Source organism: Aedes albopictus, chromosome 3 (assembly GCF_035046485.1).
Source record: "Aedes albopictus strain Foshan chromosome 3, AalbF5, whole genome shotgun sequence".
Taxonomy (NCBI): domain Eukaryota; kingdom Metazoa; phylum Arthropoda; class Insecta; order Diptera; family Culicidae; genus Aedes; species Aedes albopictus.
Genome location: NC_085138.1, coordinates 331968585 through 331982499, shown reverse-complemented (window position 1 = coordinate 331982499; position 13915 = coordinate 331968585). Strand labels below are relative to the sequence as shown.

Sequence of the window (13915 nt, the reverse complement as noted above, 5' to 3'; positions counted from 1 at the left end):
GCTGTTTCACAACTTTTCTCAATTTCTGAAGACAAAATAGTAAATCACAATATATTCCAGTACCTTCTTTTCTAGTAGTAGAAACTGTTAAGCTTTCATTTCACTGAACCTCCCCGTAAAGTAACGTGCATTCCATTTCCGAATTGTACTGCCCCTCTCCAGGAGAGAAGTCTTTGCATGTGCATTGATTCCACAGTTTACTCGTTATCGAACTCAAGTGGTGGAAATAATTTCTCCCTGCTTTATCGTATGTAGGTAGTTCAATGTCGATAAATAAAAATTCCTGCCACCGCCGGCAAAACTCGCGGCCCACTCGAGCATCAGTCGACTCTGCCAACCATCGCAAAGATCAAAAGTGGAACGGTTCGCGCATATTTTTCCATGTTTTTCCGTGCACAAACCCAGTTCTCATTCGATCAAAGGACAAGCCTTTGATGCGTTTATTTTGAGCCATGGCACCACTCAGTAAATGCTAAGTTCTGATGGCCGTGTGAAATAACTATGTACGCCAATTGCGGAAATAACTCACGTTCAGGTCCAGCAGCCGAGTTCGAAGTCGGGTTAGAATCGATAATGACTTCCATCTTGATTCGTTTGCATAAATTTTGAAAGTTTTCCGGGAAACTGTCATTAATATTCGAAGGAACCGGGCCGGGGTTCTCGGAATGTTGTATCCTTTTCATGCCGAACAAAGTTAAAAGTCCGATAATGAAATTAAAGCGCCTGGGTAGAGGGTCCTCCCGGTGGCGGTGAAGGTGGCAGATCCATAAGTTGCATAAGCTGACCGAATCCTCGCTAAATTTGTTTCTCTTTTTCTCTCTCTTTGACAGGTGAGACCCGCAAAGTTTTCATCGAACGACTCCAGGGAGAAAAACAATGAATAGAGGGTGAGATATTCGTAGAAAGATGGACATTGAAGAAGGACTACTGCTGCTGTCAGTGATCGGAAAGTTTTGTTTTCGCAGCTTCTTTTGATTGGATCTGATTGTTTATAGTAGATGTATTGATTTAACATTGCTTCTCTCGTTATTTAGTGTAGAGTCAAATAATTCATTATTGAGACCAACAAACACAATTGTCTTCCTTTTGAACTCTGTGAGCAAAACCAGCTTCGATACTAAGATTTCCCTAACGTGTCCTTGCACAATATGAAATGGAACAACTTCTTTCTAAATATAAACTGCCCCAGCCACATCTTTCTCTTTCAACCAGAGTGACGACAAATTTTCCAAGTGATTTCCTTTGTGGATCAACGGTCTTATTCAAGCAGAAAATGCGTCACTTCGTTGACTGGTTCTCTCCGGTTCTACGAATCTGTGAGCTCGGCTTAAAGTGACTGAGCTGGATCGATTTCGATGATTGAAACCACCGCAATTTGTAGGGTACAATGAGATAAAATTCATCCTCCATTGAAAAATCTGATCCAAGCATCAGATTATATAAAAAACTAGCTGACCCCGGCAAACTTTGTCTTGCCTACTACGTTTTTTGACGTTTCAAGACCAAGTCCCCGTACAATAATCGCTTGGAAAATCGATTTTCAAGATATGTTTATTTCTCAATGTTTTTTGCTCCATAAACCTTCCTTGGGTGAAAACTAACAGAACAAAACAAACACGACTCAAATCAGACGTCCCGTTTGCAAGTTATGCGCGGTCCCACGTATGCCACTGCATTTATATATACATAGATGGTTCTATAAATCACATACAAACATACATACGCACATACATACTTGATACTCGTTCTTTGAAAGGATACCAACGCATTTCAAACAAATCATCCCTACCGACGTGATGATGATGATCCTGATGATGGAAAATGTATTGGATGTGGTGTGGCTCCTCCACTTGGGAAAGCACAGGTCAATCCACACAGATGGCACGAGTAGACTGACACAGCACAGACACACAGCAGCACACACACAGAACAGGACAGAAACTCGAGCATTCGGTTATTCTCCGAACTGGGTTAATTTGAATAAGGATGTTAGCTCTCCTGGGAAGGAGGAACCAGCTCTCGATATGGAACAAAACATGCAACACAATAAATTTAATTTATTGTCTGTGTGTTGTGTTATGTTTGTGCCGGCGGAGATCGGTTTGGAGTTGTCCCGACGGACGAGGTGGTAGCTATAGCTTTCGTGTGTCTAATTCTGGGTTTTGGAGTTTTTTTTTAGCATGTTGAATATACACTTGCATGTTGCTGAATGGATAAATGAAGCAACGCCTTGTTGTAGACGTGAACTAATATAGGCATACCAATATTTTTGCTTGAAAATACATCTCTGATTCAGAGTTAAACTGAGTTTAACCCTCTAATGTTCAACCCCGCCTTAAAGCTGGGTGTAGTTTGAGCATTTTTTTTATTTTTTTTTTCTTTCCCGGGCAACCAAAACTTTTATAATTCTGGTTGATGTATAAGACTGTTCTTAAAATAGTATATCATATAGATGATGTAGATCGAAGAGATTGTAATTGAACCTTATGACAACTAAAATGCCGAGTCATTTATTGGCTCGGTAGCTTAGTTGGTAAAGCACTTGTCTAGCGAATAAGGGTCGTGAGTTCAAATCTCACCTGAGCTGTGGATTTTTTCCCAATTTAATCAATAATTTACCCATCTATACATATGCACGTTGAGTTATTTGAAAATCATAAAATGTTTAATATAATTGATTACCACCTATTCCCACCAAAAGCAAGATTTCGAGGCAAGATGCTTAAATTCCGGAGGTATCAGAAAGCCGGCTCCAGGGGCACGTTCTCCATTTGGGACATTTGTGCCACTCCAGGAGGAAACTCTCGTTGGAAGTACTCTAGATAGTGTTCAAGGTAGACCCTCTTCAAACCTCAGCAAGTTCTACTGCACAAATGCAAAAAAAAAAAACAAAATTCTTCCGGAGATGCCTCCTACTGGAATTCCTCCAGAGATTCTCTAGAGCTTCCTATCGTAACATTACCGTCTATCGTAACATTACCACCCAGACGGATCCGGTCGTTTTCGGTTCCGCCTACCAGCATGTACTTTGTTTTTGAGGCATTCACCACCAGTCCGACCTTTGCTGCTTCGCGTTTCAGGTGGGTGTACAGCTCTGCCATCGTTCCAAATGTTCTGGCAATAATGTCCATGTCGTCCGCAAACACACAAATTGACCGAATTTTGTGAAAATCGTTCCCCGGCTGTTGAGCCCGGCTCGTCATATCACACCTTCTAGAGCGAGTAGGCATGAGAGTCCATCGCCTTGTCGCAGTCCCCGGCGAGATTCGAATGAACTGGAGAGTTCACCCGAAACCCTTACGCAGTTTTGCACACCGTTCATCGTTGCTTTAATCAGTCTAGTCAGCTTCCCAGGAAAGCCGTTTTGGTCCATGATTCTCCATAGCTCTGTGCGGTCAATACTGTCGTATGCCGCCTTGAAGTCCATGAACAGGTGATGCGTTGGGACCTGGTATTCACGGCATTTCTAGAGGATTTGCCGTACGGTGAAGATCTAGTCCGTTGTCCGTCGATGAAGCCGGCCTGATAACTTCCCACGAACTTTTTTTTTTTTTTTTTTGTCTGTATTAACGAGATTTTTAACCCTAGGCTAGTTCATCTCGGGACCCACGCTTTACTTCCCTTCCGAAGGAAGAACCCACATTTTGTGAATATGTCGGGAGTGGGATTCGATCCCAGGTCCTCGGCGTGATAGTCTTGTGTTCTAACCACCACACCAGGCCCGCTCCGCTTCCCACGAACTGATTCGTTTTAGGTGACAGACGACGGAAGATGATCTGGGATGGCACTTTGTAGGCATCATTCAAAATAGTGATCGCCCTGAAGTTCTCACATTCCAAATGGTCACCTTTCTTGTGAATGGGGCAGATTAGCCCTTCCTTCCACTCCTCCGGTAGCTGTTAGGGTTCTTAGATCCTGACTATCAGCCGATGCAGACAGGTGGCCAACTTTTCTGGGCCCTTCTTGATGAGTTCAGCTGCGATACCATCCTTACCAGCTGCTTTGTTGGCTTTGAGTTGGTGAATGGCATCCTTAACTTCCCTCAGCGTGGGAGCTGGTTCATTTCCGTCCTCCGCTGGACTGGCGTCGTCGTTTCCTCCACTGCCGTGGGCTCCCGTCTCTTCGTTCTCCACGCCGTTCAGCTGCTGATCGAAGTGCTGCTTCCACCATTCGATCGCCTCACGTCCGTCCGTGAAGAGGCCTCCGTCTTTATACCTGCATATTTCGGCTCGCGGCACGAAGCCGTTGCGGGATGCATTGAGCTTCTGATAGAACTTCCGTGTTTCTTGGGAACGGCACAGCAGTTCCATTTCTTCACACTCCACATCTTCCAGGCGGCGCTTTTTCTACCGAAAGAGGCGGGTCTGCTGTTTTCGCTTCTGTTTATAACGTTCCACGTTCTGTCGAGTCCCTTGCTGCAGCATTACCGCCCGCGCTGCGTTCTTCTCCTCCAAAACCATTCTGCACTCTTCTTCGTACCATTCGTTCCGTCGATTCCGTTCCACGTACCCGATAGTGCTCTCGGCTGCGTCGTTGATAGCTGCTTTCACTGTACTCCAGCAGTCCGCTAGAGGGGGCTCATCGAGCTCGCCCTCGTCTGGCAACGCGGCCTCGAGATTCTGCGCGTATGCTGAGGCGACATCCGGTTGTTTCAGTCGCTCTAGGTTGTACAGTGGCGGTCGCTGGTACCGTACATTGTTGATGACGGGAGTTTTGGGCGCAGTTTGACCATCACCAGATGTCGGAGTCGATGTTGGCGCCACGATAGGTCCTGACGTCGATAATGTCGGAGAAGTGCCGTCCGTCAATCAGAACGTGGTCGATTTGAGATTCCGTCTGCTGTGGTGATCTCCAGGTGTAACGATAAGGGAGGCTGTGTTGAAAAAAGATGCTACGTATGGCCATTTGGTTCTTGATGAGAATCTCAAAGAACTCTTTTCAGTATAAGTTATCGGATCTACAAGAGTCATCAGTCCGGAACGTCTTGAAGCCCTTCTGTTACTGCCCGAAATATCCATAAAATGCTTTGAAACGCCTCTGAAAGCCTTCTGTAGCATTCTTGAGAACCTGTGAAGCCCTCTGTATCTTCGTGAGACGCCCTGAAACTCATTGAATCGCCTTTAAAAACCACCACCCCGTGAAACTCATCTAGGAGCCTATAAAGCTTCCCAAAATCCTACCAAAACCTTCTAAAAGACCTGAAGGGCATAGAACTCCCTGAAACGCGTCTGAAATCTCCCTTAAAAACCTTGTGAAACTCACAGAAAGTCTGTACCGTCCGTTCAAACTTTTCTGGAATTTTCTGAAATGCCCTGAAACGTATTGTAACGCCTTCAAACGTCTTTGAAACCCCCGTGAAGCTAATCTAAAAGTACTTGAAGCCCACTAAGACCCTTCTGAAACCTCCTGAAACATCACTAAAGGCATTGAAATGCCTTTGAACGACCTTCCCTGAAAGCCTGTAAAGCATCCGATTTAAAACTTCTGAAACGCCCTGAAACTCATTGAAACGCCGTGTCATACCTTGGAATTACAACCTCCCCCCAAAACCCCCGAGAATCTGAGAGCCTATGATGCCTCTTAAGACCCCTCTGAAACCTCTTGAAATACCATGAAACACATTAGGACGCTTGGAAACACCCTAAAACGACCCTGAAGCTCACTTGGGATCCTATGAAATCCTTAAGGACTCCTCTGAAACCTCCTAAAACACCTTTAAATGCCTTGAAATGACTTGATACACTTCATACACTTCTGAAACCACCTTGAAACGCCATGAGACACTTCTGAAAACGTCCCTGATGCTGATACCCTCGTGAACCTCATCTGAGAGCATATTAAACTGTTCAAAAACTCCTCAGAAACCTCTTGAAATATCCCAAAACGCCATGAAACGCATTGAAACGTTTTGGGACACTTCAAACGTCTTAAAGCGCCTCTGCAATCTCTCTGTGAACCCCGTGAGCCTACCTAAGAGCATCTAAGAAGTCTACTGTGAACCCTCTGAAACCTCCTGAGAACGGCTCGAAACTCCTCTAGACCCCGTTGAACTCACCTGTGAGTCTGTGAAGCGAATTAAAATCCTTCTGACACTTACTGAAACGCATTGAAATGCATTTAAATGCCTTGTAACGCCTTGAAACCCCGTAAGACCTCCTGAAACACCATTAAACATGTTGGATACTTGAAGCGCCTTGAAACATCTATGAAATTTCCCTAAAAACCCCTACGAACTTCACCTGAAAGTTTGTGAAGCCCCCTAAGACCTTTCTGAAACCTTCTTAAACTGTGAATTTTCCTGGAACGCCTCTGAAATAGCCTTTGAAACCCTCGTAAAGCTCACCTGAGAGCCTATTAAGCCCCTCAGCAGTCCTCAAAAACCTTCTGAGAAGTCCGGAAACCTCATGAAACGCATTGGAACGTCTGTGAAACCTCCCCCAGTCAACTAGTGATCGTACAATATATATAGGATGTCAAAGTGGAGGCGATATGCGTACATTTTACATGCGCCTAAATGGAGGCATGCACGCATCTGGCCTACACATTATCTTCTTATGCAACATCTTATACGATTACTGGTTATCTGGGTCACTGAAAAGCCCCTCTATAGCGTCTTGAAACGCTGGAGGTTTCAGTGTACCCATGTACCGCAGGCTTAGGTCAGATCACCTTCTCCATTAGAGTTAACTTAGTTTATGGACTAGCCCATTAGGATACCCTATGAGATTTCTTTTGAAGTTTTTTCCAAGGTTTATCTAGAGGTTTCTTCAGCTGATCGACCTGGAGTTTCTCCAGACATTTCTTCTGAAGCTTCTCCTGGGTTATCACTTAGAGTTGCTTCTGGGGTTTCTCCTGCAGTTCGCCCACGATTTTTTCTGGTGTTTTCCCCAAAGCGTTCCGTGGAGTTTGTCATGAAAATCTTGCTTACGTTGGTTTTAGTTTTTTTTTTCAGAGATTTATCTTTCTATTTCTTTTTAAGCTTCTCCAGTCGATTTTTGTGTTATTTTCCCAAGAATTTCTCTTAAAGTGCTTTCTTGTATTTCACTTGATTTTTTTTGTGATTTCTTCCGGAGCGTTCCCTGGGATTTCTTTTGGAGTTCATTGAGAGATTCTCTCTGAAATTCTTGTCTAATATCCTTCATGAATTTTATCTTGTATCGACTTTTCGAACCCTCTAAGCAGAATACCCTCTTCGGATGAGTGTAATCAGTTTCGTACTTTTTAATTCCGCCTTCCGCCCTAATTGCTTATCTTTTGACAGATACGCGTATTTCGACTACCACTTGTAATCATCCGATCATGAATTTTACTTGAAGATTCCTCATGGAGTATTTCCAACGATCGCTTGTGAAGTTCTTTCGGAGATCCCTTCAGCAATTCATCTACAAAATTCAGGGATATCTTCCTCAATTCTTTATTTGATTTTTGTTGTAGTTATTTCAAGATTTTTTTTTGATATTTATGTAAAATAATCTTCAACTGCCTTGCCTGAGATTTTTCCATGTGTTCTTCCAGAGGTTTCTCCAGAATTTTTTTTTCCAAGGATTCCTCTTCCTCAAGAGATTTTTGCTGGTGTTCCTCTTGATATCTCAACTAGATTTTCTCAAGAGATTACTCCTGAAATTCTTCTCGATTAGTTTTGCAGATTCTTTCCGACATTTCTACCTTTTTAAGTGACTTTACTTGACTTTTCTAGTACAAAATCTGGGAAAATGCTTACTTGAAACTTACCATGAAAAACGTCGAGATAATCTTCTCAATTCTCAAACTATCCTATACCAACAGACTATGCTGATGTTTATGTCTCTCTCCCTCAGGTCTTAACACCAAATTGGCTGCATCGTAGTATGGGCAAGCATTCCCAAATAATAAACAAGGGGGGGGGGATTGGGTAAGCAAAAATTTTCCCTAGAACAATGAAATTAGATATGCTTGGACGAGAACAGAGTCCTGCTTCTTCTGCTCAGTTATTCCAAGCATGTGCTACTTTCGACTCCACCTGCCAGCCTGTGTCAGTTCCTTAGCCAAGGGAAAAGATAGTTTTCGAGCCTGTGCTTGCTTTTCGAGGGGGAAAATATGAACAAGATAAGGTTATTAGATGAAGCGAACATGATTTTTGTTGCTTTTTTTAGAATTTGTGGTTTTTGATCAGCTAGCTTTAGGCAAAACAAATTTCATTGGTGCAAAAACGTTGAGGAGAGTCCTACAGTGAATGCTTGTTTCTCAATAAATTAGGGTAATCAAACATGAAAAATGAGTTTTAATGTCTGAATATTCAACTCATACCCCTGAGGCTTGGCATCTGCATATTGCAATAGAGATGCAGATTTATCCTAAAATGAACCCGACTGATTTATGGACTGGTTGTGGATCGTTTGTAGAATAAACGTTCCCAATCGTGTTCATCTTGAGAAACTCATATAAGTACGAGTTATTCATCGTCACTCAAACAAAAAAACGTCTTTTTTCCAGAACAACCAGACCAGGATCTCCTTCCAACCGTTACCATTTACCCACTAATCAAGAAGGTGCTACACCAACCACACCTTCTTCTGCTCTAGTAAATCACTGCAACAGTCAGTCATTCCCGCACAAGGGTCCACTCCAATCGGACAAGTGGAATAATCCCGGATGGTCCTTGATTGTTCATTTACCGATTCTACTCTGACCGGCGCGCTGGCTGGCTGCAACCAGCCCAACAACGGACGACGTGTTGAAGATTTAGAGTTTTTATTTCCTTTCTCTACGGAACGGACACTCTGCCACCGTTCACAGTGGATTCACTCTCTAGGCACCAGTCAGTGGGGCGTTAGGGCTCCCACTTGCCTGCACGGTAAATCCGCATTGAGTACGCTTTCCCCGGAGGTTTCTCGCTTTCCATCAAGAGGATCGAGCCAATTTTAGCGTGTGGCCAAACCAAACACAATTTATGATTTCCCACCATTTGTGACGACGATGCAGTTTTTTTGCCACAGGTTGAGAACTGTGCGTTGCACAGAGGAAGCAGCGCTTCTGCGCTGCTGTCCTTCGAGAGTCAATCGACTTATCCCCTGACGATGAAAACGGTGGCTGCCGAGCAAGAAAATCCTGCCACCAAGCTCAAGTGTGGTGAGCTGTTGCTGTTAAATGGGGAGAATTTGATCAGTAAAGAAGGCGAATCGTCCGATGTCTTTAATGACATAACATATTTTGGCAGTCACCGGATAAATAATCGCATACTATAAATGATTCTTCCTTCGTGCTGTTTTTTGTAGAATTAGGCATTTCAAAAACTATTCGCTGGGTTCATTCGAAGTTTTCTTCAGGAATACTAGTAAAATATTTAGCTTTAGAGAATTCTTCATGGATTCATACAGAAATTTCACAGAAGTTTTTGTATAATATCTTGAATGGATAAATACGGAAGGACTTCCATACGTTTCTTGACAAATTACTCCAGGTATTCTTTAAGAAAATATTTCAGGGATTTGATCACATAGTCTTTCGAAGGTATTTCAGGAAATTTTTGTAAAAAATTCTTCAGAAATTCTTTTAACAAAACAAAGAAAAAACAAAAAAAAATCTCTTAATGATTCATTGGGAAATTTTCTTCAAAATTTGCTTGAGAAATGTCTCTAGGGAATCCTTTAGAAGTTTCTTTTGATATTCTTGAAAAATTTTCTTTTAAAAATCTTTCAGAAAATCTTGCATGAATTGCTTTAAAAACTCCTCAAGCATTCCTTGGAAAAATCTGTACATATTTTTATCAGAAATTTCGGCATGAACTCCTTTCAAAACTTTTACATGATTTTCCTTACGGATCCATTCAAAAAATCCCCCAAAGATCCATTTGAATGTTCAGCAATATCACAAACTATTAAAAAAAATCTGGTATGGATATCGTCAGAAATTTCTCCATAAATTTCTTCAGAAATTTAACCAGGTATTCTATTAAAAATTCCTCTAGATTTGGGGCATCTCGTGACCTTACCTTTTAGTCATTCAATAACATTAAAGCTTATAACTACAGATAATTAAGGATCAAAATCAAACAGGAAAAGGGTGTGAATATATAATCTTGCATAAATTTCAAATCATAAAATAACTTGTTAAGGAAGCTCATAAATTAATACTTACAGCAAACACCCTTCTAAACATTCCTTGAATATTTTATCATCAAAAAATCTTTTAAGGATTCATTCAGGAATTTCCTTCTGTTTTTGCTTTAGAAATCCACCCAGGAAATCTTTCAGAAATAACATAGGGCTCCAGAAATTTCACAAATAATTGTTACAGGAGCTTAGAAATTCTTCCAGTGTTTTTTACAGAACTTCATCCAAGCTTTCCTTCAGAAATGTCTCTTCAGTTTTTCTTAGAAATTTTGCATGATTTTTGCATTGGGAAATTCTCTAGAAATTCTTCCGAAACAATCTTCAGAGTTCCTTCAGATTTTTTTCTAAAATTTCCTTCAGAAATTCCTCTTTAGAATCGTTTCACGAATTCTTTCAAAAATTCTTCCAAAGATTCATTTGAATTTTTTTTTCACAAATTGCTTTTAAAGCTCCGTTAATTTCCTTCGGAAATCCCGATAAATCATCTAGCTCCTCTTAAATCCCGATAAATCATCTAGCGAACATTACTTCAGAAATGCTTCTAGAAATTCCTTCAGTGGATATTTATTTAGAAGTATCTCCAGGAAATATTTCAGAAAACCACTCAGTAGTTTTTTTCGTTTTTTTTTCTTCCAAAATTTCTCCCTGATTCCTTTGAAAACTTCTCCAGAAATTCCTCCAGAAATCCTCACAAGAAATTCGTAACTGATTCATTCAAATATTCTCCAGACATATTATTAAAAGTTCTTCTGGAGATTTCTTTTAGATTTTTAAAAGCAATCTTCAATAGATTGATTCAGAAATTCCTCCATGAATTTCTTCACAAATTTCTCAAAAATATTGAAAAAGTTCCTCTCGAACGATTTTTTGAGAAAACCTTCCTTGAATTGTTTTCAGAAATTCTTACAATGCAGCTTTCAAGAAATTTTTCAGGAATCAATTCAGAAGTGTGTCTAAAAATTCTGCCAGAAATTTCTTCAAGTATTCTACTGGATTTATTTTTTATCGATTTTGGGAGGATTTCCTTCGGGAATTTTTATAGGAAATCGTTCTATGCTTTCTCCAGAAATTTCTCGAACAATTTCTTCAGAAATATTTTGGAAATTTATTTATAAATTTCTTTAAGGAATTCTTTCATTGTTCGCTTCAGAAATTCATCCAAGAGTATCTTTAGAAATTCCTTTAGATTTTTTTTTGTAAATTCCTCCAACAATTTATTTTAGGAATTCTCTTAGAGATTTCACCAGAAGTTTCTTCCAGGATTTCCGAGTATACTTTCCACGCCTTTTCTCAGTTATTCCCTAATGTATTCCTTTTAAAAACACGCCAGCAATTTCTTCAAAACTGATTTTTTTTTTAAAATATTCCATGGAATTTCTGCAGGGGTTGCTCCAGATATTCTTACAGGATTTGTTTTGTCAGTGGCTTTATCAGGAATTCCTCCGGAAATTTATTCAGAGATTCCTACTCTCAGTTGGCACAAATGTCTCAAATGGAGGATAACTTGCCTCTGGAGCCGGCCTTCTGATACTTTAAGTTCTCTATATTTTTTTTTCAGGAGTTTTCAAGAAATTTCCCAAAATATACTTTTAGGAATTTCTCTTCCATTTTTTTTTTCAAAAATATTTCCAATAAATTCCTACAACGGTTTCTTTTCAAATAGCTTTTTTCATTGCTTCATTTTTTTCTACAAGGGATCGTTGAGAAATATGTTCATGGTTTCCTAAAGGAATTCCTAAAAGAATTTTAAAGGAGTTTGTACAGAATTCGAAAATTTTTTTTTTTCCATTAATTGCTATAGAAATTCATTTAAAGATTCCTTAAACAATCATGCAGAAATTCCTTAGAGGGATTCCCTCGGAAATAAACAAACCAATAACATAATTTAGTAGAGATTACTTCACAAGTTGTATTTTTATTCAGCTATATCTCCAGGAACACTTTAGAAAATTATTCAATGATTTCTTTTCAAATTCTTCCAGTTATTTTTCTTTCAATAATTCCCTTAGAAAGGCATTCTAAAAGGGATTCCTTCGGAAACTTCTCCAGGAATTTCTCCAGAAACCCCCACAAAAGTTTTGTCACTGATTCTTTCAAAAAACCTCCGTCAAGATTTTGTAAATTTGTAAATTTTGTTCAGACATATTATAAGGAGTTCTTTCGGAGTTTTTTTTTTAGAAATTTCATTAGATTGCTACATAAATTTCAAACAAAAATCAAGAAAATCTTGAATGGTGCTTCAGAAATTTCTCCATGATTTTCTTCAAAAATTTGTCCAAATTGTTGAAAACATTCCTCTCGAACGATGCTTTTAGAAAATCTTACTTAGATTCCTACAAACCTGGAAGCCTTCCAAAATTCATACAATACAGCTTTCAGTAAGCTTTTCAAAGATAACTTCAGAAACTTGTCCTTTAAGTCTGCCAGAAATTTCTGGAATACTTCAAAATCATTGTGGGACTCCTCAAGTATATTTTTACAAAAAAATTTGAAAAAAAAAATCGACGTTTTCTGCATAAATTCTTGAGGAATTCCTTTAGAAATTTATCGAGAGATCTTTAAGAAATTCTGTCACGGTTTATTTCAGAAATTATTTCAATAATTTTTATTAGAGATTCCTGCACAGATTTCATCTTAAGTTTCTTCAAGGGTTCCACAGAATACTTTCCATGCATTTCTTCAGATATTTCTCCATGGATTTCTTCAATAATTGCTCCAATAGTTTCTTTAAAAATCTCTCGACTGACGCTTGTGCAAAATTTTCCACGGATTTTTTAGGGATTGCTCCAGAGATTGTAAGATAACTTTTTTCAGCGGCTCTATCAGAAATCCCTACGGAAGTTCATTCACAAATTCCCTTCGGCCATATTATAAGAAATTCGTAAATAATTTCAATGCCTTAAGGAATTTCTCTTACAATTGTTTCAAAAATATTTTCTACAGATATTTCAGTAGAAAACTCTTTTGAAACTATTCCGATGTATTTCCATAAATTGGGAAACAAATTCTTTTAGAGATTTCTCCAGGGATTCCTGCAGAAAATACTTCATTTGAACAATTAGCAAAGGCAAATAAAAAAAAATAACTTCAGATATTCTTTCACGAATTTCTTCAGTATTTTATTCAGATTATTATTATTTCTTTATTACAGAGATTTTCAGCCCTAGGCTGGTTCATCTCTTTATTATTCAGATGTTCCATTAAATATTCCTTTACATTTAAGCCATTCAACGATTTTTAAGATTAAAATTGTTAATAATGAGGGAAAAAATCAAATTAGAAAATGATGTGAATAGATTATTTCACTTAGATGATTTTTTTCAGTGGCTCTATCAGGAATTCCTTCAGAAATTCATTTACAAATTCTCATCGGCCAGTTCTTTATAAATTTTCTCAGAAATTCTTCAATAACTTCCCCCAAGTATACTTTAAGGAATTTGTCTTACAACTGTTTCAAAAATATTTTCTACAACAACTCCTTTTCAAATTTCTGATCAGATTCTTCCAAGAACATTTACAGATGTTTATCAATTTGTTTCTATAAATTTTCCTCTATGAATATCTTCAGAAATATGCCCATGGATTCCTAAAGGAGTTCCTTAAGCAATCCGTCCAGGGATTATGTCAAGAAAATTTTTCCGGAATTTTCCTGAAAATGTATCGAGAGATTCTGTAAGGATATCCACTCCATTTCTCGGGGAATTTCTATTGAAATTTCTCCAATGATTCCTCCAGAAATATCTGCAGAAAATCATTTTGTATCCCAATTATTTCTTCGTAGATTTTAGCAGCGATTCCTTCAGAAACTTCATGGATTTTTATTC

At 39.2% G+C, this 13915-nt stretch overlaps 1 protein-coding gene across 2 annotated transcripts in view; it reads left to right on the top strand.

The window, feature by feature from the left end:
* The window catches only part of LOC109410089 (insulin-like growth factor-binding protein complex acid labile subunit), an 878026-nt gene that overhangs the window by 466310 nt on the left and 397801 nt on the right, over window positions 1–13915 (top strand). The window lies entirely within an intron of this gene.